Source organism: Lissotriton helveticus, chromosome 6, assembly GCF_964261635.1.
Source record: "Lissotriton helveticus chromosome 6, aLisHel1.1, whole genome shotgun sequence".
Classification (NCBI taxonomy): Eukaryota; Metazoa; Chordata; class Amphibia; order Caudata; family Salamandridae; genus Lissotriton; species Lissotriton helveticus.
The window spans coordinates 1,085,190,625-1,085,212,089 of NC_136067.1; the positions used below are offsets into that span (position 1 = coordinate 1,085,190,625).

The following is a 21,465-nucleotide window of genomic DNA, read 5'->3' on the forward strand; positions in this document are numbered from 1 at the left end:
TTTACTAGCAGGGATGTTAGGCGTCTCTCTGGAGTGGTGGAAAATGTAGTTCAAACCACTACTGGGATTTTGACTAACTTAACAGTGGAGCTTCAGGCTACGAGGCTTGTTTCTCTCCAAAATCGGATGGTGCTTGACGTCATCCTAGCAGACCGAGGAGGAGCATGCCGTGTGATCGGCAACTCCAACTGTGTATATATTCCTGATTCTGCTCCAACCATACATTTAGCCATTCAAAAGTTACATCGCTTAGCTGCAGAGGTCCATGCTGACACTGGTACTTGGTCCTTAATAGGGTGGTTCTGGAATCTCCTATCCACCTGGGGCTGGAAAATATTCATGATCCTAGCTGGAGCACTTGGGGTGGTATTTGTTTGTTGCCTATGTCTACATTGTGGGCCAGCATGCTGCTCTTTCTGTGCTGCCCGGCTCACTTCCTCACTGACCGTTTCACGACAGGCAAAAATTGAAAAACAGTTAGTGCAGAAGGAAGTTACTGTCCTCATGCAAATAGATGAAGGTGTGTTTTTAGATTACACAATCTGGTACATTGTAGTATATATTGGCTAAATCACGCTAAAAGGGCGGTCTGAAGGAATTGAAAATCGATGTCATAATGTTGGCCTGATATATCCAATATATTTTAGCATGCGGTCCTATACGAACCCCTTGTAAATATATTTCTACCATGTATGCATCACATAGCAAGAATCTGGCCTAGGATGAACAGACGCCATTATGGTGTTAGCTTTAGCAACGGCTGTTTCGTTAGTTAGGAAAGCACGTGACATACTGCTGAGGCGAGAGCCTGAAAGGTCGGCCTGGGCTTTGAACAGACGATTGATTCTAACTTAGGAAACACAAGGTCACATTTGTCTTTCTTGTGGGATGAACACATTCTTGTAGGCGCCATGTCTGTACTCCCGTGCACCAGAGTGAGAGGGAGGCACCTTTACTGACCTACCCCCGGAAAACCTTGAGCTAAGTTTCGAATCAATCAGTTGTGCCTTATATGGGTTTTCCTGTTAGATTAATGAGAAACGATACTTTCCTTGTATGGGGTTTTCATGAGGTATGCTGAAAGTATATATGCACTGTCTTGTATGTAATCCAGCAGTCTCTTCCGCACACCTTTGAGAGCTGTGGCGAGAGATAGGCTCCCCTATATAGGGCGCTTTTGCAAAATAAACAATTGAACCTTCTCCATTGCCGACTGACTTATTCATGGTAAATAAAGTATATGGGCTATTGGTAAGTATAGCTCTATGGTATTTTTTTAGTACTTCACCATATGATAACACCAGCCCTCTCATTGCACAAATATACCCACCAAGCCTATTGCCACTCACAGTGTGCAGACAGTTAAGCAAAGAAAACTGTCACAGCAACCAAGGTGTGACACACCAATGCACATGTAGAAGAAAGTCTGTGCACAATCATGCACAGCACTTAATGACATGTGTAGTGCCATGGGGCCAGAGCAACAAGGACCATATGAAAACAAATAAAGCATGGTTGGTGATACAAATCCAGATATGCACATAACAAGACAAAGGTATGCATGAGATGACAATGGCCAGTTCATGCCCAGATGTAACGTCTGCCAGGGCAGAGTAATCAACAAAGAGTCCTCACAGAAAATCTTTGTTGCGCTAGTCCCTAGATGGAAACATGTCCCTGTAATCACAAATTATGCAAGTTGGCGCATTGTATGTATTGACATTGCACAACATGGACAAGTAATGAATGTACCACAGCATCATGTCAGGAGGCACAGTAGTGCACATAGAAAACAATGTGATGATTAGTCAACTGTGTGGTGTACAAACAGTGAATGATACACAGCTAATACAAAGCTTGCAGGGTGCACTACACTGACCATTTCCCATCTGACACACAGGTGACCAAGAACTGACTGCAGAGGACAACACCAGCAACCTGCAGAGCCAGTCTCTGAGGAACATGGACTCTCGGATGTTGACTCCCGGGATTCTTTGGACGAGGAGTTCGAAGCCGGCCCATCTGGTGTGCCAGGGCGCAACAGGTCCCAGGATCTCAACGTCCCCCCACCACATCTGCGGCAATACCAACCTCTCTGCAGACCCCTGCTGTTACGGCCGGTGCGTCCTCCACCACCACCACCACCAGTGCTGCCTGCAACACTCTCCCTGTTCCAGAGGCTGACCACCACACCTAACCAACTGAGGAGGGCATGGAAAGAATGTGGGTGCCTACGGTGGTGAGGCAACAGGTCCATGGCAGCAGGGCAGGTGGGAGGGGCAGGGTCCCCCACAGACAACCAGAGCCTGGGACGAATCCCTGGACCACATAAACAGAGTCTTTGGGGCTTATGAACGGTCCCACGGACAAACGGGCCAGTCAGAACAAGATTCCCGTGAGCTCCTCCTGCTGATGAGGTCCATGGACACCGCATGGGCCAAATTGTGGACCTCTTGGGCAGTACTGAGGGATAGGCCTGTGCCACAACCAACACCTCCACCTCCCTCTGGTGGGCCACAGGTTGAACGTTCACCATCCTCCCCTGAGGCCACAGAGAGGGGTGAGCCTTCAGACCCCATTGGCCCTATAGCAGAGGCCCCCCGAGCAAAGCGACGAAGGGTCTGTCCAAATAAAACCCTGGGAGTATCTGTTTGCAAAGCACCTGCCAAACGCCAGTCACGAAGCCAGCCATGATGGCAACACTCTTCACCACTGCATTGACTTTTTGGACTGTCCTTCCCCACACTGCCTTGTGAATGGCATATGTCAGTTGGAATGGGTCACCACATCTATGTGGTGACTGCTCGATTATCTCATTTACCATAACTGTCAACTCACTGCATCACTAATCACCTCAATGTAAATGTTCACCCCCTCACATGTCACCATTGTAAATAAAAAACTCCTTACACGCATGTTGCTGTACCTGCTCCGTCTTTATTCCAGGATGTACAGTCTTCACCTTGATTACAATGTACCAGGAGTATGGAATGTATGTAGTCAAGGAGAGGTTGAAGGCACCTAGGAAAACACAACAGAACAACATTCACTAGTCTGGGTGTGGCATTACAGACATCACACAACACTTAACATCAAGATACTCCTACATGCACACATCACAATGGGCAACAAGTGCCAACATACACATCCTGTAGATGTTCCGAAATGAACTGTCCCAGAAACATTGTCAGCCACCACTGAGTCAACAACTGGCTGCTGTATAGCGTTTTAGGAACCTAGTGTAATTTTCCCGATTCATGCCCTTATATAGGTACAATTCACCTTGCCCTTATATAGGCATAGAAATCATACCCATATTTAGACGTAGCCCAACCAGTCCAAATACAGGCATGGCTACTTCCACTAGTTCCAAAAAGCCACAATGATTTCTTGGAAAACTCGGCTTCAGCAGTTAGGGACTTCCTCTTGCTTGAAAATTGATTTGTCCTAGAAATCATGGCGTTTTCAAAGAACTACCATTCCCTTGGGGTTCTTTGGTGACGTTATTATGTCCAACTTTACGTTAAACCAGGCACCTTCAAGGTATAAATATGCCTACACTTGCCCTAGCAAACACACGGTGATTCAGGAGCAGCTCAACTATCTACTTGCCCGACACAACTTGCTACAGCAAGTGCCGAAAGAAGCCGACTCTCCAGCTGACGCACTGACAGAGAGGCTGCCTTTCTCTCGCTGAGAATCCAGCTCCAGTGTTTCCAAGCTCCCCTTGCGGGGTGTTGGGAAATCTAATTCTGAGAGAGAGATACCAGACCTCCTTCATTCTAAAACCAAGGTACGGAGCTGATTAGACCCTAAGAGAAATCTTGGATAGATTCTTGGCAAAGAAACAAACTAATCCTATGCTACACCATAGTTACTTCTTCCCTCGTACTAGACTTAGGTTAGGTACATTGGGGTAGGCGGATTTTAGAAGCACCAGTGAGTACTTTTACAGCCAGATTCATGAAGCAAAAATTGGCTCGCAAAGGGCCATATTCTACGAATCTGGCCCTTTGCGAGCGCATTTTTTGCATTTGGGATTCATCATCCCAAATGCAAAAATCGCAAAATTTGAAATCGCTAAATTGCGAGGAATTGCATTTAAGGAATCTCTATTTGAGATTCCTTAAATGCAATTCATGAACCATTTTTGAATTGCGAATTCGCAATATTTTGCCGCTATTTACCGCAAAGTCTGACTTCGTGGTAAATAGCGAAAACGTAGAAAAATGCACTTCAGAGCATTTTTCTAAGTTGGATGTTACACACACAAATGTCCTTTGGACATGTGTGTGCACAACACCAGTGTAAATCACCATTTCAGGGGTGCTACAGGGTGTCCTTTGGACACCCTGGCACCCTTGAAATTGCTTTCTTATTTGCGATTCGCTAATTGCTAATCGCAAATAAGGATTGACTCCCCATTTATTCCTATGGGCCTTTGGCCCATAGGAATGAATGGGGAGTCATTCCTTATTTGCGATTAGCAATTAGCGAATCACAAATAAGGAAGATGTAGAATTCGCTATAAATTTTGCAATTTCTACATGCATCCCGTTTTGCGAGTCTTTAATAGCGATTCCTTAATAATCGCTATTAAGGACTCGCAAAAGAGGAGCATGATGAATCTGGGGGTAAGTCTTTGTTATGTATGTATGTATTTATCTATGGCTTAGAAACCATACAATGCTTTTACAGTATTATTTTATAATACTCTTCTTGTTGTACGCATTATATTTTACAACCTGCATTATGATTGTAGCAGTTCACTTTACTTGCAAGAGAAAGAAGACTATTCAATAAATACTTTTATTGAAAACGCCCGTCTCTCTATTTCTCTGCACCTCTGATGAAACGAAGCATGCACGATTGACTGAGTAAAATATCTATCTATTGTTTCCGCGACTCTAGAGATACTTCTTATTCTTGGGAAACGAAGTTGTCATGTTTATGCGGTTGTCAGAAACTAATCCCTTCTTGTTTGTTCGAGAAAGTTTCTAGTGACCGCTGAGCTAGCTGGCACTCACAATTAAGTCTAGTATATTCGATAGAGACCTAGTTGACCTAAGTCCTATGTCAAATCTATAGGATATATTATTCCAATGCGCAGAGCCTATTGGGAATATAGGAACTACTCTACACGGCTGCAGTCACAAATCTCACACACACCTTCACAACAACAACAACATCATCAGACAATGGGTACATTGCACATTGTCACCCACCTTCAAGTGAAGTTGCGGGTGATGAGCTGTTGACACAGGTCAACACCTTCCTCCTCCCCACTGTCCTCATCACTGGTCACCAGTTGGTTTGCAGGCGGGGACCTTGGTTGCTCATCATCATCCTGGATCAGGGGAATCTCCTTGCAAATGGCTAGGTTGTGGAGCATGCAGCATGCCATTACAATCTGACACACCTTCCTGGGCGAGTACATCAGTGCACCTCCGGTCTTGTCCAGGCAGCGGAAACGTGACTTCAACAGACCAAAAGTACGTTCCACCACACAACGTGTCCTCCCATGGGCATCATTGTAGCGGACGTCAGCTGGTGATCTGGGATTCCGCAGTGGGTTCAGCAACCAAGGACGTTTGGGATATGCAGAGTCACCTAGGTGTGACAAACACTGATAAACATTGCAATATCGCTGTGACAGAGGACAGCAAGTCACACACACAGCACGCTATATGACTAGGCATACTCACCCACAATCCATGCACGCTCGGGAAGCAGATTAGCCATCAGCTGGGGTACAATGCTGTTATGCAGGATGTATGAGTCATGGGCCGAGGCAGGAAATTTGGCACACACGTGCAAGATGATCATTTCTGCCTGGCAAACCACTTGCACATTTATGGAGTGGTAATGTTTATGGTTCCTGTAGATATGCTCACGTGCCTGCGGTGGTACAAGCCCAACATGGGTGCAATCAATGACACCAACAACATAGGGGATGTGTCCGAGGGGATACAAATCTCCCTTCACAGCTGCCAATTCAGGACCCCTGGGGAAATAGATATATCTGTCCTTGTAGATCATCATAGCAGACAGAACAACACGCAGCACCAAGCTGAACATAGGTTGTGACATCCCACCTGTGCCGGACACTGTGTGCTGGAATGATCCAGTGGCAAAAAAATGAAGGGCCGCCATCACCTTAGACGTTGGGAAGAAAGCTGTTGGATATGTTCTGCGAGGCTGCAGGTGGGGCTCCAATATAGCACAGAGGGTCTGTAGGGTGGCTCTATCCAGACGGAATTTACGGATGCTCGCCTTATCGTCCATGTCTGCCAGCACTATGAAGGGACAATGCAGATTGGTCTCCTCCTAGTTGAGATGAAAGTGGACACATGTCAATGCAATACATCATGAGATGGGCACAGCATCTCACGTTTTGGCTGACACAACGTCAACAATGACGGTCATCAAAATTGAGTTACAGACCAGATTACATGTAGGGACACCTTCAGCTACACTAATTGCACACTTGTCAACTTACACACAGCAAGTACCTCCAAAACCCCCTCGGTCTATGTGAATGCACATAGGGATATGGCCACATTTACCATGGGCACGCCTGGGAGTATATCATCCAGCATATGTGTAACAATGCAACCCCACTGTCTCATACCTAGCTGCTGTACCTGACACACCTTCAGGCGTCATTTGAACCTGGCACTCATTAACAACACAATGACCACAGGCTGAGCATAAATGACGAGTGTGTGCATAATCAAACATAAGAAGATAGGCAAATCAGAACATCATTCATTGAGACAAACATTGCTGTGATTTTCACTGCACTTTAACACATTGACATGTGTACACATTGTAGAGTCCACAACAACACTGTCCTGTGTACAGGCCCATCCTCCCACTGCCTGCAGCCCCCGATGATCTCCAATTCACTCATTGACGAGAGTGAATTGCCCCCGCTTGTTAATTGAGCAGAGGAGGCTCAATTCTGGAAAAAAAGGGCGCAACCTCCAAATTGGATGGTAGAGCAGCTCACATTCGATACTGCCTGCCCCAAAGATGGCCACACTCAAGGGACCTCAACCTCCCCTCGCATTGCCCGCAGCCCCCGATGCTCCCTGGAACACCTCCTCTTCCTTAGGGCTAAGGAGCTAAGGAGGCGCTTCTTTTCAAAAAAGTCACTTAATCCTGAAATAAGGCTTGACCTCTGTAACAGATGGTAGTGCAGCTCACAATTGATACTGCCTGTCCCAAAGATGGCCGCCCTCGAGAAAATACAACCTCTCCTCACTGCCTGCAGCCCCCGAGGCTCACTGGAACACTATACCATGGGTCACTCCAGTATCCCTTTACTTAAAGGTGCAAGCCTGCCTGACCCAGGGTGGTCGACGCCAGAATCAAATTGTCTTAAGGAGATTTCGTAGTCTACTTGTGGCACAGACTTGCCCCCTACAAACCATCACAGGGGATGAACCCTCTGACACCTATCCCCCCCCCTTCACGCGCCGCGTCCTCCTACAATCCATCACAGGGGATGAACCCACTGACACCTATCCCCTCCTTCACGCGCTGCGACTCTCCCTTAATCTAACCTCACGGACCCTATCCCAGCAAGGCCCTCGGCGCGCTGCTCCTCCTCCCAGAGCGCCCAACTTCCCCCAGAGTGTCCAGCCTCCTCCAGGTGACTCTCCCTGATCAAGGCAACTCCGCACCATAACAGAAGTATGGCCCCTCACTCTAAGAATAGCAATAATGTCTCCGAGCACTCAAATTTACAACAAACCCTCTATTTCAACCCACATGAAACCGCAAGGCACTAACTCCTTCGCAATTATCTTCCCCCCGAACCTCTCCCCTAATGCAAAAAGAAACTTTAAGCATAGACTAATCAGAGGGGAGCTCCTTCCTGAGAGACCTCAATATTTCCGTGAGCGGCATGTTTGCTGGGTGATTGGGTCAGGTGGCCTTGTGTCGGCTAGTCAGTGATGTATGGGCTCTCCGGGTCGGATCGTCAAAGGAGGGAGGGGGGTTTGTTTTTGGTTAGGGAGCTATGCATGTGGAGGGGCGGGAGCGCGATTGAGGTCACTGATATGAGTGTGTATGGTCCTGAGTCGGAATGTTGAACCCGGACTTTTCACATGAACAATGGGTCTGGTGGGGAGTCGGAGTGGGGGGGACAGTTTTCCATTGTTTGTTTTGCAGTGGGTTTGCCTCGTTAGGCGTATGGGGTGGCTGTGCACGTCCTGGCACCGGCAGGGTAAGGGCAGATTGGCACGAGTGGTTGTTGCTGACATTTTGCTCGTGGGAGGGGGGTGGGAGGTCCGTTTGAAAGGGAAGTTGCGGGGTAATGTTTTTGGAATCACTTGTATTACAGATCGGGCACCGGGGAGGACTTACTCTGTACAGGGGTGGGTACGGCATGGTAGAATTTTCTGGAACCCATGGGGTATACGTTTTTGAGCTGGAACGTGAGGGGGCTGGGTACATGCACCAAGCGATATAGAGTCCTCCCCTTCCTCCGCAGACATAAAATACCCATAGCTTGTCTGCAGGAGACTCACTTAATCGATGACGAGGCACGAAGGTTGGGGAAAAAGTGGCGTGGGCAGTTGTTTCATGCGTCCTTCTCTACCTACGCTAGAGGGGTTCTGATTTGGGTGGCACCGGGGGTGCCGTTCACTATGCAGTATAAGGAGGCGGACATTCAGGGTTGGTACCTGCTTCTCGGGGCCAAGCTAGATGGCAGGGAATTGGTCATATTGAACTCATACGCGCCCAACACTGATGACCAGACATTTTTCGGGGCTTTGCAAGACACTTTCATACATGACCTGGGGACTCCGATTCTTTGGTTAGTTTATTTTAACTGCATCCTTGATTCGGTCCTGGATAGGTCTCCCCCCGGGAGGGTACTAAACCCCGTATGACCATGCGGCTTAGGGAAGTCATGGACAACGTGGGGGCGGTCGATATTTGGCACCTAAAACACCCAACTCAGAGGCGGTTCACTTGTTTTTCACCCACGCACAATATGTATAGTCGCCTGGACAGGATCTTGGTGGCCAGTGCCGAGCCTAGCCTGTCAGTTGATGTAACGCACCAGGCGCGGTTCCTGTCCAACCATTCTCCAGTGACCTGTGTGGTTCGGTGGGGGTCACAGGCGGTTCGGCCTCGCGCCTGGAGGCTCCCAGTGGATATCCTCTGTGACCAGGTAGGTAGGGCACATGTGGATAAGGCGATTGGGGACTATACTGATATCAATTGGGGGAGGGAACCGTGTCATTGGCCACAAAGTGGGAGGCTCTTAAGGCAGTTGCTACGCGGCGCCTGTATGGGGCTTACATATGGCGTCCAAAAGCAGCTCCTCCACGACCTTCAGAGGGAGGAGGACGCTCTCCTGCGGGCCCAATTGGTGGTCGACTCTAGTGGTCCCCAGCGGCGGGAGGAACAGGCGCTTGGGCCCGGCTGCACGATGTCCTTGATAGGTTGGACAAGTACACCCTGGGCCAATACCGGCAGCGTCTTTATCGAGAGGGTGACAAGTCGGAGAGGCTTCTGGCTTGGATCCTGAAACGAGAGCAGACACCCTAACGTATTGTCGCCCTTCGCGACCGGACGGGTGAGGTGCTTTATTCAGAGCAGGCCCTCCTTGGGGTTCTCCAATCCCATTTGCAGCAAGTGTATCAGGCAGACCCAGCCGTTTCTGTCGACACCTATCTCCCCTATTTACAGGGGCTGCCCATGCCGACCCTTTCGGACTCGGACCGTGACGACCTGGACTCAGCCCTGTCCCTGATTGAGATACAGGGGGCGCTAGCCCGCTTGCCGCATGCCAAATCACCGGGGAGTGATGGCTTCCCCCCGGAGTTCTATAATGAGTTCCGGGATAGGTTAGCTCCGCTCCTATTGCAGGTCTATCTCGAGGCCTTCGAGAGTGGGGTTCTTCCGCGGAGCATGGTTCAGGGAGAAATCTGTATGATACTTAAGCCGGGGGGGGGACAAACACGACCCTTCCTCATACTGCCCCATTACTATGATCAACATGGACGTTAAAATACTGACCAAGCTGTTGGCTACCCAGCTGGCGCCCCACATGGAGCACTTAGTGCACCAAGACCAGTGCGGTTTTATTCCGGGTCAAAATACAGCGATGAACCTGCGACGGTTAAACCACATACAGCACGAGGTGAGCGGTAGGGAAGAGCAGACGGTGTTGGTCTCCATAGATCTGGCCAAGGCATTTGACACGGTCGACTGGGGCTATCTGCAGGAGGTACTCCGGAAGATGGGCTTCGGACCCAACTTTGCTCGCTGGGTCGCGATCTTGTATAATTCCCCCTGTGACCGAGTGCGCCTGGGAGGTGTGAGATTGGAGGAGTGGCAGCTGGGACGGGGAACGAGACAGGGTTGCCCCCTCTCGCCGCTGCTTTTTGCCCTGGCTATAGAGCCGTTCGCTGTCAAGATTCGTACTGAGCTGCGGCAGTGGGGTATCATGGTAGGTGACACTTGTAATGTTCTGTCGCTCTACGCGGATGATGTGTTGTTTTACCTGACAACCCCTAGAGAGGCCCTTCCACGGCTATTATATCTCCTGGACTCTTTTGGAGAGGCGTCGGGTTTGTGGCTCAATCGCAGTAAATCCCTGATTTTTCCACTTTCTGGATTTGATTCTGTACAGATGGAGGATTTACCGGAGCTGGTGTTAAGATGGGAACGGACCAGCTTCCGATATTTGGGCATTCACGTGACCTCATCGGAGGATCAGTCCCTCGCTTGTAATGCAGATAGAGTGCTTGCTTCACTGCGTCAATCGGTAACATTTTGGAACACATTGCCACTCTCACTAATGGGGCGGCTGGCTATTGCAAAAATGGTGATGCTGCCAAGAATGCTGTATATTCTCCAGAATTCGTTGTGCCCCCTACCTCCGAGGGTTTTTAGAACCCTTAATACTCTGCTCACTTCCCTGCTGTGGGCGGGACGGCGTAGCAGAGTTGCCCTTAGCACCGTCATGCGCTCCTTTGAGGAGGGGGGATTGGAGGCCCCGCGCTTCGACCTCTACTATTACGCGGCACTGCTCCTTCCGGCAGCCAGATGGTTTGCAGACACTGAAGGGTGGGAGACGCAATTATTGGCAGGGCGGGCCACGGCACAGGAGCTCCAGCTGGCATTAATGCGGGGGTCGGGGGCACCGGCGGAGCTTCCATATGTGGTGCGGCACACAGCTAGCATGTGGCAACGTTTCGTAGAGAGGGTCCTGTGCTTGGCGCCATTTCACAGAGAGTTGCCAATTTGGATCTTGGCCCCTATGGTGGAAGTGGAGAACCATATGTCCTTCCGTGAATGGAGGGTAGGGGGCTGTGAGCTGCTTGCGGACTTGTACCCCTCGGAGAGCTTCCTGACTTATGAGCAGGCGGAGGAATCTTTTGGCCTCGGCGGTGGGCAATTTCTTCAATCCAGGGGCCTGCGCTCCATTGTGCGATCGGTTTGGCCGCAGTGTCCAGAGACACCCCAAATGACCCACACACTTCATATCATATTGTCCTGTGGCAGGGGACGTAAATTGAGTACTTTATTGTACGCGGCTATGAAACATGATTCAGCCCCCCCGGTCCCACCATCATGGACGGCCTGGGAGGAGGACCTGGGTACGTCCCTGGATCATGGTCAGCGGAAGCGTATAGTGGCCTTGACGAAGCGAGTGTCCTGCAATGCTCGCTTCAAGCTCATTCACTTCAATTCCCTTCATCGCACCTATCTTACCCCGAAAACGGTGAGCCGTTACTCGACAAACGGGCGGGACAACTGCCCCAGGTGTGGTGCGGGGGGGGCAGGATTTCTACATATGGCCTGGGAATGTTCGCTGGTGGGGAGCTTCTGGGCGGGTGTCGTGGGTCATATAGCGACCACTACTGGTCTCCAAATTGATTTGTCCCCTTTACACTGTATGTTGGGATTGGTACCCAAGCCCAGGAAAAGGAAACGTCCGTACAAGTTGCTGCAGTTGATGCTAGTATTGGCTAGGCGTAGGGTCGCTATCACGTGGATGGGACAGAGGGCCCCTGAAGTAGACACTTGGCTTAAAGATGTACGGGAGTGGGTACTTGCTGAGGAAACACACATGCAACACACCAGAAAAGACGACAAATTGCAAGATGACCTGTTGGCATGGCGTACCATGTGTATGGCAGGGTTTGGCATGGAGTCCCACTCTGATTCGGAGGGGACCAGTGGCGAGGTATTCTTTGCACCTGACTCAGGTCTAGAGGGGGAGGGGGATACAGACCTATGAGTGCTTGCCTGTGGAATGCGTACCATTGGACCTGGCCTGAATTCCTCACGTGTTTCGTAATGTGCTGATGAATACACTGCTCTATCACATGGACTTCCTCGTTTACAGATGTCCTATTCTGTGGAGTGCATAATGAGTCCATCGATCTGTGTAATACTCTTTTTAATGATGCCTATGTGGGGGGAGGGGGGCTTCGTCTGTTGTATTTTGCAAAAATTGGAAAATAAAGTTTAAAAAAAAAAAAAAACATAGACTAATCAGACAACACCCAGATACTCTATTCGTTGACACTTACCACTGCCCCTCCAAAGGGCAGATAAAGATGGATCTCATCTTTCACACAGATAACCCGATAACATCACACTAAGAACACAACTCCGCATCTCCAAAATGACAACCACCTCACACAGTTGCAAACTGTCAACCTCTCTCAGCAATCACTCAACTAGGAAGGGGAACACTTCAGTGACCATTTACTCAAATGGCACAATCTTGATCCAGGCAAACAATGAGAACTTAGAGGCATTTGACTCCCTCTTCCCTACACTCCAAACCGCTCATCTCCACAAACTCCAACCTTCCTCGGTCCAACTCCCTTCCCCGGACAACCTGTCCCTCCAGATAGAGCAAACTTTCATTCCCAGTACCCTTGCACTCCCCTCCCGAACCTCTACTCCCTCCTGCGCCCCTGTGAAGCGCATCCCCCTACCCTGCGATGACCATCAAACCCAACTGCTCCCCCAGTCCCACCAGCAGGAACACGCAAACCATTCACCGTGGGCTCTGGCCCCAGACCTTGATCACACGCCTGTAGAACCCACCTTCCCTACCCACTATGCCTCCCCTGCAGAAACCACGAGGCTGAATTCCCATTATGACCCCTGGCACCCCTCAGCAAGGGCCGATAAGAGAGGCAGCAAAACAACACAAACAGCAAGAGACACAAACAGCAAAAAACAACTTTACTCAGTCCAGCCCCCTACTCCTCAGGAAGGTCCTAACCCAGCCGCCATATTCCCACCGGCTGACCCTCTTAGAAAGCCAGCTAGAAATAATAGTACTGGCCCTAAATGAAATCCTAGCCAACCTCAATAAATCCCAAAAACCCAGCAACTCCAACCTAGGTCTCCTACTCTGACCAACCTCATCCTTCGAAAGCACCGGATAGAGGCTTCAACGACCCACGAGTCCCAGCTACAGCGTCCCATTAGATCTTACGTAGAGACGCTGCCACTGAGACACACAAAAACCATAGACTTGGCATCCCAGAAACAAAGTCTCCCAAGAAAAGAGGTTGAGACCCAGTCACGCAGACTTACTGGAACCACAGCTGTACCGTCTGAAAAGACCCAGACTTACCAGACCCATAGCTGCAATGTATGAAGAAGATGCAGCAGCTCTAGCCTCCACTTTCAACCCTCCTCCCACAACCTCGCCTAACTCTAAAATCCAAGTAATCACGAGCATCAGAAGAGACTACCCCCTCCCAAAAACCTCCAGACCCCCACCCCTCCTCACCTCCATACATAAGGGTCCCTCCGGGAAATAATCTCAGAAAATCAGGGTTCTCCACCAACTGCCTGCTCATCAATTGCAGATCAGCTACTAAACATGCAACAGAATTAGCAGAAGCCATCATATTGCAAGACATAGACATTTCGTTTATCACGGAATCTTGGCTAAATGAGACCTCCCCACCTTGCTTAGATATGCTTGTGCCACCTCGTTTCACTACCATAAACAAAGATAGGAAAGATCAACGTGGTGGAGGTTTAGCTATCATTTACAAGGACCACATTGACATCATGGAAATGGACGTTTGTAAATATAACTCCTTTGAATGCCTTACTGTGAACATCAAAACCAAGGCCAATGATCCTATAATCTGTCACCTTCTCTACCACCCTCCAGGTAACACTACCACATTCGGGGAACAATTCTCCGACCTGATTTCACACTGCACACTCGGAGACGCCAACAACCTAATCTTGGGTGATCTAAACCTAAGATGGAATGAATCGAGCAACACGATAATTCAAACCCTAAACAATCTTCTATGCGACAATAATCTATTCCAGCATTGCATAGAGGAGACTCACAACAAAGGAGCTACCTTGGATGCCATCATCGCTCAGCGAGATGCAATCACAATTGACTACATTCTTCCTGTGGACTGGTCGGAACACCTCATGATCCTATTCCATATAAACCAAAAAGTGCTATCCCGGCTTCCCACACAAGACCCTCCCAAATGGTCTAGAAATTTCACCAAGATTCCTCTGGATGTCATGGAAGAGAGGCTAAGTACGCTACTCCCCAGCGGCAACGAGCTTCTCTCTACAACAGATCTCACCTCGCTCTAAAATTCGAGCATGGGGGGCCTGCTGGATCAACTAGCCCCCTTGAAAGAAAAAAAAAGCAGAGCCATCCCTTCCAGATCATGGTTTGACTCAGACATTAATGGAGAAAGGAGTCAATTAAGCGCATATGAAAGACGCTGGAGGAATAATCCTACCATTATCCACCGCGATCAACTCAGATCAGTCCGGAAGAAGTACAGCAACCACATCAAAGAAAAAAATCCACGTTCTTCTGCTCCACTCTGGACAATGCAAAGAACAGACCCAAGGAGCTCTTCAATATCATCAGCCAGCAGACATCCAAACCAGCCACGTCCACCGTTCAGGCATCCAAAGATCTCTGTGATAACTTCGCCAACTTCTTCAATGATAAGATTTCCAAGATCGAGCTCTCTCTGGTACATAACAGCCCCCTCCTTCTCAATAGCGACACAACCGGATCCCTTGACACTGCTCCAACACCCCTCACCAAACCCTGGTTACTCTTCCACCCCATCCCTGAAGCGGAGATAATTAACTTGATCTCCAACGCCAAGCCCTCCCGGCACGTCTTAGACCCTTTCCCTACGCAAATGACAAAAAAACTGAAATGCGCCCTAGCCCCACTTTGGTGCAAGATTATAAACAGTTCCATAAATAGCGGAATCGTCCCAGACTGCCTCAAAGTAGGTCAAGTCACCCCTCTGCTGAAAAAACCTGGCCTTGAGACATCTGATCTGAACAACTTCAGACCTGTCTCCAACCTCCCTCTTCTAGCCAAAATTCTAGAAAGATGTTTACTACAACACATGGAGAGTATCAACTTTCTTGACTCTCATCCATCAGGCTTCAGGAAAGGCTACAGCACAGAAACCGCGATCCTCAACATCATCAACGACATTTACAAATCTCTGGACTCTGATCAATGCTGCCTCTTCATTCTCCTCGACCTATCGGCTGCATTTGACACGGTAGATCACAAACTCCTCATCAAAGCTCTGCAAGAGAGGGCGGGGCTCGATGAGACAGTCCTCAAATGGTTCTCCTCCTTCATGCACAATCGCTCTCAGAGAATCAAAATCAACAACTTTGAATCGGACCTACACCGAATCAACTGGGGAGTCCCTCAAGGGTCAGCGCTCTCCTCTCAACTTTTCAACATCTACATGCAACCCCTCACTACCCTACTAAAAAAGCCAACATACCCTTCCATCTGTATGCTGATGATACGCAGATCTACTTAGAAATCTCATCTGCGAAAGACATTCAAAGACTCAATGGCATACTGAAGGAAGTGCAACTTTGGTTGACTAGCAATCACCTAAAACTGAACTCTGACAAAACTGAACTACTACTCATATCAAACAAAGCAGAGAACCCCCAAATGGTAGATTGGCCAAGAACTATAGATGTGCTCAATGGAAACCTCACCCTGGCGGACTCTGTTAAATAACTAGGTATCACGCTAGACCCGAAACTGGACATGACCAATCAATTTCAATTCAATTATAAATCTTTATTCGGCACTTAAAAAAGACACCATAAAAGTACATACACAATATATACACATGTTAAAAGCAGATTTAAAAGGTGAGTTAAAAAAAATAAGAATGGAGATGACCAATCATATAAAGAACTCAGCTAAGAGCACCTTCCTCAACCTAAAGTAATTGAACAAAATTAAACTTGTCATCCCACCCAAAGATCTCAAACAAGCCACTCAATTTTTGGTGCTGTCAAGACTAGACTATGGTAATGCAGCCAATACAAAATAGGGGCCCCCTGAGAACGATGTAGGGCAGACCAGCAGGGGAGAGAAAACCACTTACAATCAAAAGGATGGCTGCCCTATATATTTCAATTAGTGGCTCATAAGGAGTCCATGGATTTCAAGTGATACATCATCCATACATATCTCCAGGTTATACACTGAAGATGTCCTGTAGTGTCTTTTCAGCAGAGCGCCGGAGACCAAAGATGATAATATCAGGACGGGAAGTAGAAGCGCCAACGCGCATTTCGGTGCCAGGCCCGGTCTACGGCCGCACCTTCTTCAGGGCACATACATGGTGGGAGATGGGGGGGGGGGCAGACAATATCACAAGGCGGCCAATCTCACACCTGGAAAACAGGATATACGATGTAATAAAGATCCTACAAGGTTACTAGAAGGCGGCTATTCGTGGGAGCAGAGCACCAATAATGAGTTACACTGACAGCGAGTCTCCAACTTCGTGTTGATTCAAGGGGCTTCTGTTCGGCAGAAAACAGATATAGCAGGTCTTTGATTAGAGTTCCGAGGTGAGATAATTCTCAAAGCAATAGATTTTTAAAAGCACGGCTAGCAGTCCAGAAGCACGCCGTCAAGGCGGCAAGTAGGATTGACGGCTCCGGGGTGGGCCCGTCCGAGCCCCGGGGGAAATGTGATTAAATAATTCGATAACTTGTAAGCTCTGTCATTAATAAGCAGAAGTTCCTATCTCAGTGTTCCCGTGATTTCTCCGCTGCACGTTCTAGCGGTAATGAATCTGCTCATCCTTTATGGTAATGCAGCCCTCACAGGAATTCCAAAAGCACATCTTGCTCCCCTTAAAACCACTCTCAACGCGGCTGCCAGAATGGTCACTGGAATCAAGAAATACGAGCACATCTCCCTGGCACTCAGAGAACTCAAATGGCTCCCTGTCAAAATGAGGGCTAATTTCAGTACAGCTTGCCTTACTCACAAAGCCCTACACACAGGCAAACCTGAATACCTGGCTGCCAAACTCAAAAAAGCAGGTCAGAACAGGAACCTCAGAAGCTCAAACACCCTTCTACTCATTCCCTGAAAGCTCGTAAACAAAAAACAGCGGCTAGATCATTTGCAGGAAACACGCCCAAAATATGGAACTCTATTCCTCCCCACATCAGAACTAACCCCTTCTTTACAAGTTTCAAAAGCCAGCTCAAAATCCTGATCCTCGATCGATCCCTAGTGAACAGATAGGAGCTGCTGGAGAGCTAAATAATCGACTCCGTACTCGGCCGGATGCTACGCCAGCCAGCCCTTCTCTGGCACTGTGTCTTCTCAGTTTTTGTACTCCGAGATTGTCTCCATCATTGTATTTGTGTTTTTACATGTCCTATAACTGTTGTAAAGCGCTCCGATACCCACCTGTCAGGTCAGCGCTATATAAAACTCTGCAAACAAATATCACAAGTGACGTGAGGGAGTACATGCCAATCTACAAAATCACATAAACAAACATGGCATGTGTAGTCACCAGTGGGGTACATGAAACATTGGCATTGTGTGCACAATGATGTGCCATTAACCATGTGGCCCTTGTGCACTGTTGTGATGATTGCCAGATGGCCATTGACACTGCATGATGTGTTCATTGGTGCTGTCAAAGTAATCCGCCACCCCAATCCTGGCCTCCCATGTCACTGTATGGCACCCAAATCCTGGTAGCTACCACCTTGCCCCAGCGGTGTGGCACCGCCAATGGCCAAGTCACAATCACGGTAGTGATAGATATCTATGTATTGCCAAATGGCGGTTGGCATGCTCTGCCACCCAAATCGCAGTAACTCATGTGAATGTATGGCACCCAAATAGCAGTAGCTAGCACCTGGCACCAGCGGTGTGTCACCGCCAATCCCCAAAACACAAGTGCAGTAGTGATAGCCATATAGACATGCCCAAATGGCAGTTGGCATGCTCCACCACCCAAATTATGGTGACTCATGTGAATGTATGGCACCCAAATCGCGGTAGCTTGCGCCTGGCACCAGCGTTGTGTCACCGCCAATCCCCAAAACACAAGTGCGGTAGTGATAGCCATAGAGACATTCCAAAATGGTGGTTGACATACTCCGCCACCAAAATTGCGGTGACTCATGTGAATGTATGGCACCCAAATCATGGTAGCTAGCGCCTGGCACCAGCGATGTGTCATTGCCAATCCCCAAAACACAAGTGCGGTAGTGATAGCCATAGAGACATGCCCAAATGGCGGTTGGCATGCTCCGCCACCCAAATCGCGGTATCTCATGTGAATGGAACCAAATCGCGGTAGCTACCACCTGGCACCAGCGGTGTGTCACGACCATGTACCATGCCCTTACAGCCAATGGGAACCATAATCGTAGTAGCATGATGCAAGTTTGAAAATCGCGGTAGATGTGCTCCGCCACTGCGGAGCTGGTCATTGGATGCAATTGAATGATGCACCACCGTGGTAGCCCTCGCCTGGCCCCTGCGGGGTGTCACCGCCATGGACCATGCCCTTACAGGCAATGGGAACTTTAACCCCTTCGCTGCTAGGCCTTTCCGCCCCACCCTGTGCTAAGCCTTTTTTGGCTATTTGGAGTACTGTGCGCTTAGGCCGCTGTAACGTTTTGACCACATAAGGTATCCACGCCAAATTTGCGTCCTTTTCTTCCAACATCATGAGGGTTCTAAAGGTACCCAGGGTTTGTGGATTCCCTTGGAGGGGTCCCAGAAATTAGCCAAAATACAGCAAAAGTTTTTTTTCTTTGAAAAAATGGGAAAAACGGCTACAAATGAAAGCGTCTGGGTTTTTCCCTGCAAATGCTATAAAAAAAGGGTTTGTGGGGCTGAAATCACCATTTTCCCAGCTTTTAGGGAATGACAGACTTTTGTCAGAAAACCAACATTTTTTACACAGTTTTGGCATTTTTCTGGGACATAGCCTATTTTTGCTATTTTTGTGCTTTCAACCTCCTTCCAGTTAATGGTAAAAATGAGTGTGAAAGCAATAATGGATCCTGTAAAGCTATTCATTTTAGAAAAGTAGACACAATTCTAAATTCAGCAAGGGGTCATTTGTGTAGATCCATCAAGGTTTCTTTATAGATACTAACAGTTAAATATTGGAAAAATTGAAAATTAGTTGAAAAAAACAGCCTTTTGTGTCAACGTTTTCACCTGTAACTTTTGTAATTATGACAGCTCTTTGAAAGCAATATATCACCAAGAACCAGAAGAACCCAGAGTCAAAAACTGAGTAGCAATTTGCAATGGCTTTTACATAGCAATTATTGTGTGAAAATGTATACATGGAAAAATCGGTATGAAAGACACCTATGTATTTCTGAAATGGGAACAAATTATAGAGTTTAGAAACAGTACATATGTGCACATTTTCAAAATTGGGAACACTCATACTAGCATGAGAATTATTGGTCATTTTTCAAAATGACTACTTTTTTACACAATGTCCTTCATTTGGAAGGCAGAAATGCATAAAAAATCAATAGGTAATAACAGTTGCTTTACAAATCTGAATTACCCTAAGTCTCCCAATAAAAATGGTATCTCACTTGTGTGGGTAGGCATAGTGTCCAAGACTGGAAAGGGCTCAAAATCCAACGTGAACACACCTCAATTTCACAGTGCAAAATGACCCTTTTTTAGCAAAGTGCCTAGCTGTAGCTTTTGAACACTAGCTCTGCCGGCACCCAGGGTAACCTAGCAAACCTATACATTTTTTAAAACTAGACACCCAGAAAAATCCAGGATGGGGTGCCTCCCACCAGGTTCTGGTACCCAGAACCCCATGCAAATCTAAAACATTGTCAACAATAACATATTTTCCCCACATTTCTGTGGTGGAAAGTTCTGGAATCTGGCGGCTCCAGAAATTTCCACCCACCCCGCATTCCCCGGCAGTGCAGGGGGCAGATACCTGACAGTGTCGGTATATCACGGAATTTCATGCTATAAGCAGGTGTGCCAGACTATGAGTGATTTCATAAGGACATCCATGGGATATCTTCTTTGAGCCCAATCTTGTCTGAGTTAAGCCTATATACCCATTTCTGCTCTCTTTTGAATAGAAACTTGCTGACGTCAGTCACATGAGAGGGGATCAGTGGTTGTTCAATTACGGTCCACCTCAAATCGGTAGGCAGGTGTCCTACCTCAATGAAATGATTGGTCATTCTGGTCGTTTGTTTAAAGCATCTAATTGAACTTTTGTGCTCAGAGATGCGCACTTTTATTTTGCGCGTGGTGATCCCCACTTATTTCATATTGCAGGGACACGTGATTAAATGTACGAGGTTCTGACCGTTACAATTCGTGAACCGTCGTTGCTGCCACGGGCGGTTGGTGTCAATATAAATGCTAGATGTTTTAGATGTTTGGGGACAGGCTGCACAATTGCCGCAGGGATGATGTCCCATAACTGCTGGCATATCCCACAGTGTCCCTACTGCTCGGGGGATGCTACTTTTTGGTCTTGTATGGACCAATTGGTCCTTCAAGTTTTGCCCTCGCTTAAATGCGAACAATGGAGGTGGCAATGTGTCAGTCCCGGTGTTTAGGATTGCCCAATGTTTCCTAATGATTTTTTGTATCTGATTTGACTAGGTGCAAAACGTGTTCACACATGTGACCCGCTCCTGCTTTGGTTTAGGAGGCAATAGTTCAAGTAGGCTCTCCCTGTTGTTGTTGGAGGCCCTTTTCTTTGAGTTACGGATCAACCGTTTTGGATAATTCTTCTCAGCCAGATTAACTTCGAGAGTCTTAGCATGATTCTCAAAGGCAGATTTAGTGGAGCAATTTCGCTGTATTCGCAGGAATTGCCCATAGGGCAGATTGTCCCGCAGTGCTTTCGGGTGGCAGCTTTCATAGCTCAATAGGGAATTGTTGGCCATGGGCTTCCGTTAGAGCTCAGATTGTAAGCCAGTCGATGTCGAAGTAATTAGCAAATCCAAGAATGCTAAGTGATGTTTATTGTATTCGATGGTGAATTTCAAGAACTGTTTTCTCCCATTCAGCCATGCATGGAAGTTCTTTAAGTCTTCAACTGTCCCTCACCATACCACCAGCACGTCATCTATATA

The 21,465-nt window shown here is 47.9% G+C and overlaps 1 long non-coding RNA gene across 1 annotated transcript in view; it reads right to left on the reverse strand.

The window, feature by feature from the left end:
- LOC144761645 (uncharacterized) overlaps positions 1 to 5,469 on the reverse strand; it is a 281,288-nt gene extending 275,819 nt beyond the window's left edge. Inside the window, exons 1-2 of the long non-coding RNA XR_013595830.1 lie at positions 5,226 to 5,469; positions 2,927 to 3,021 (exon numbers count right to left, since the gene is read on the reverse strand). This is a non-coding gene — a long non-coding RNA (uncharacterized LOC144761645). The remainder of the gene's footprint in view (positions 1 to 2,926; positions 3,022 to 5,225) is intronic.
- Between the last annotated feature and the right edge of the window lie 15,996 nt (positions 5,470 to 21,465).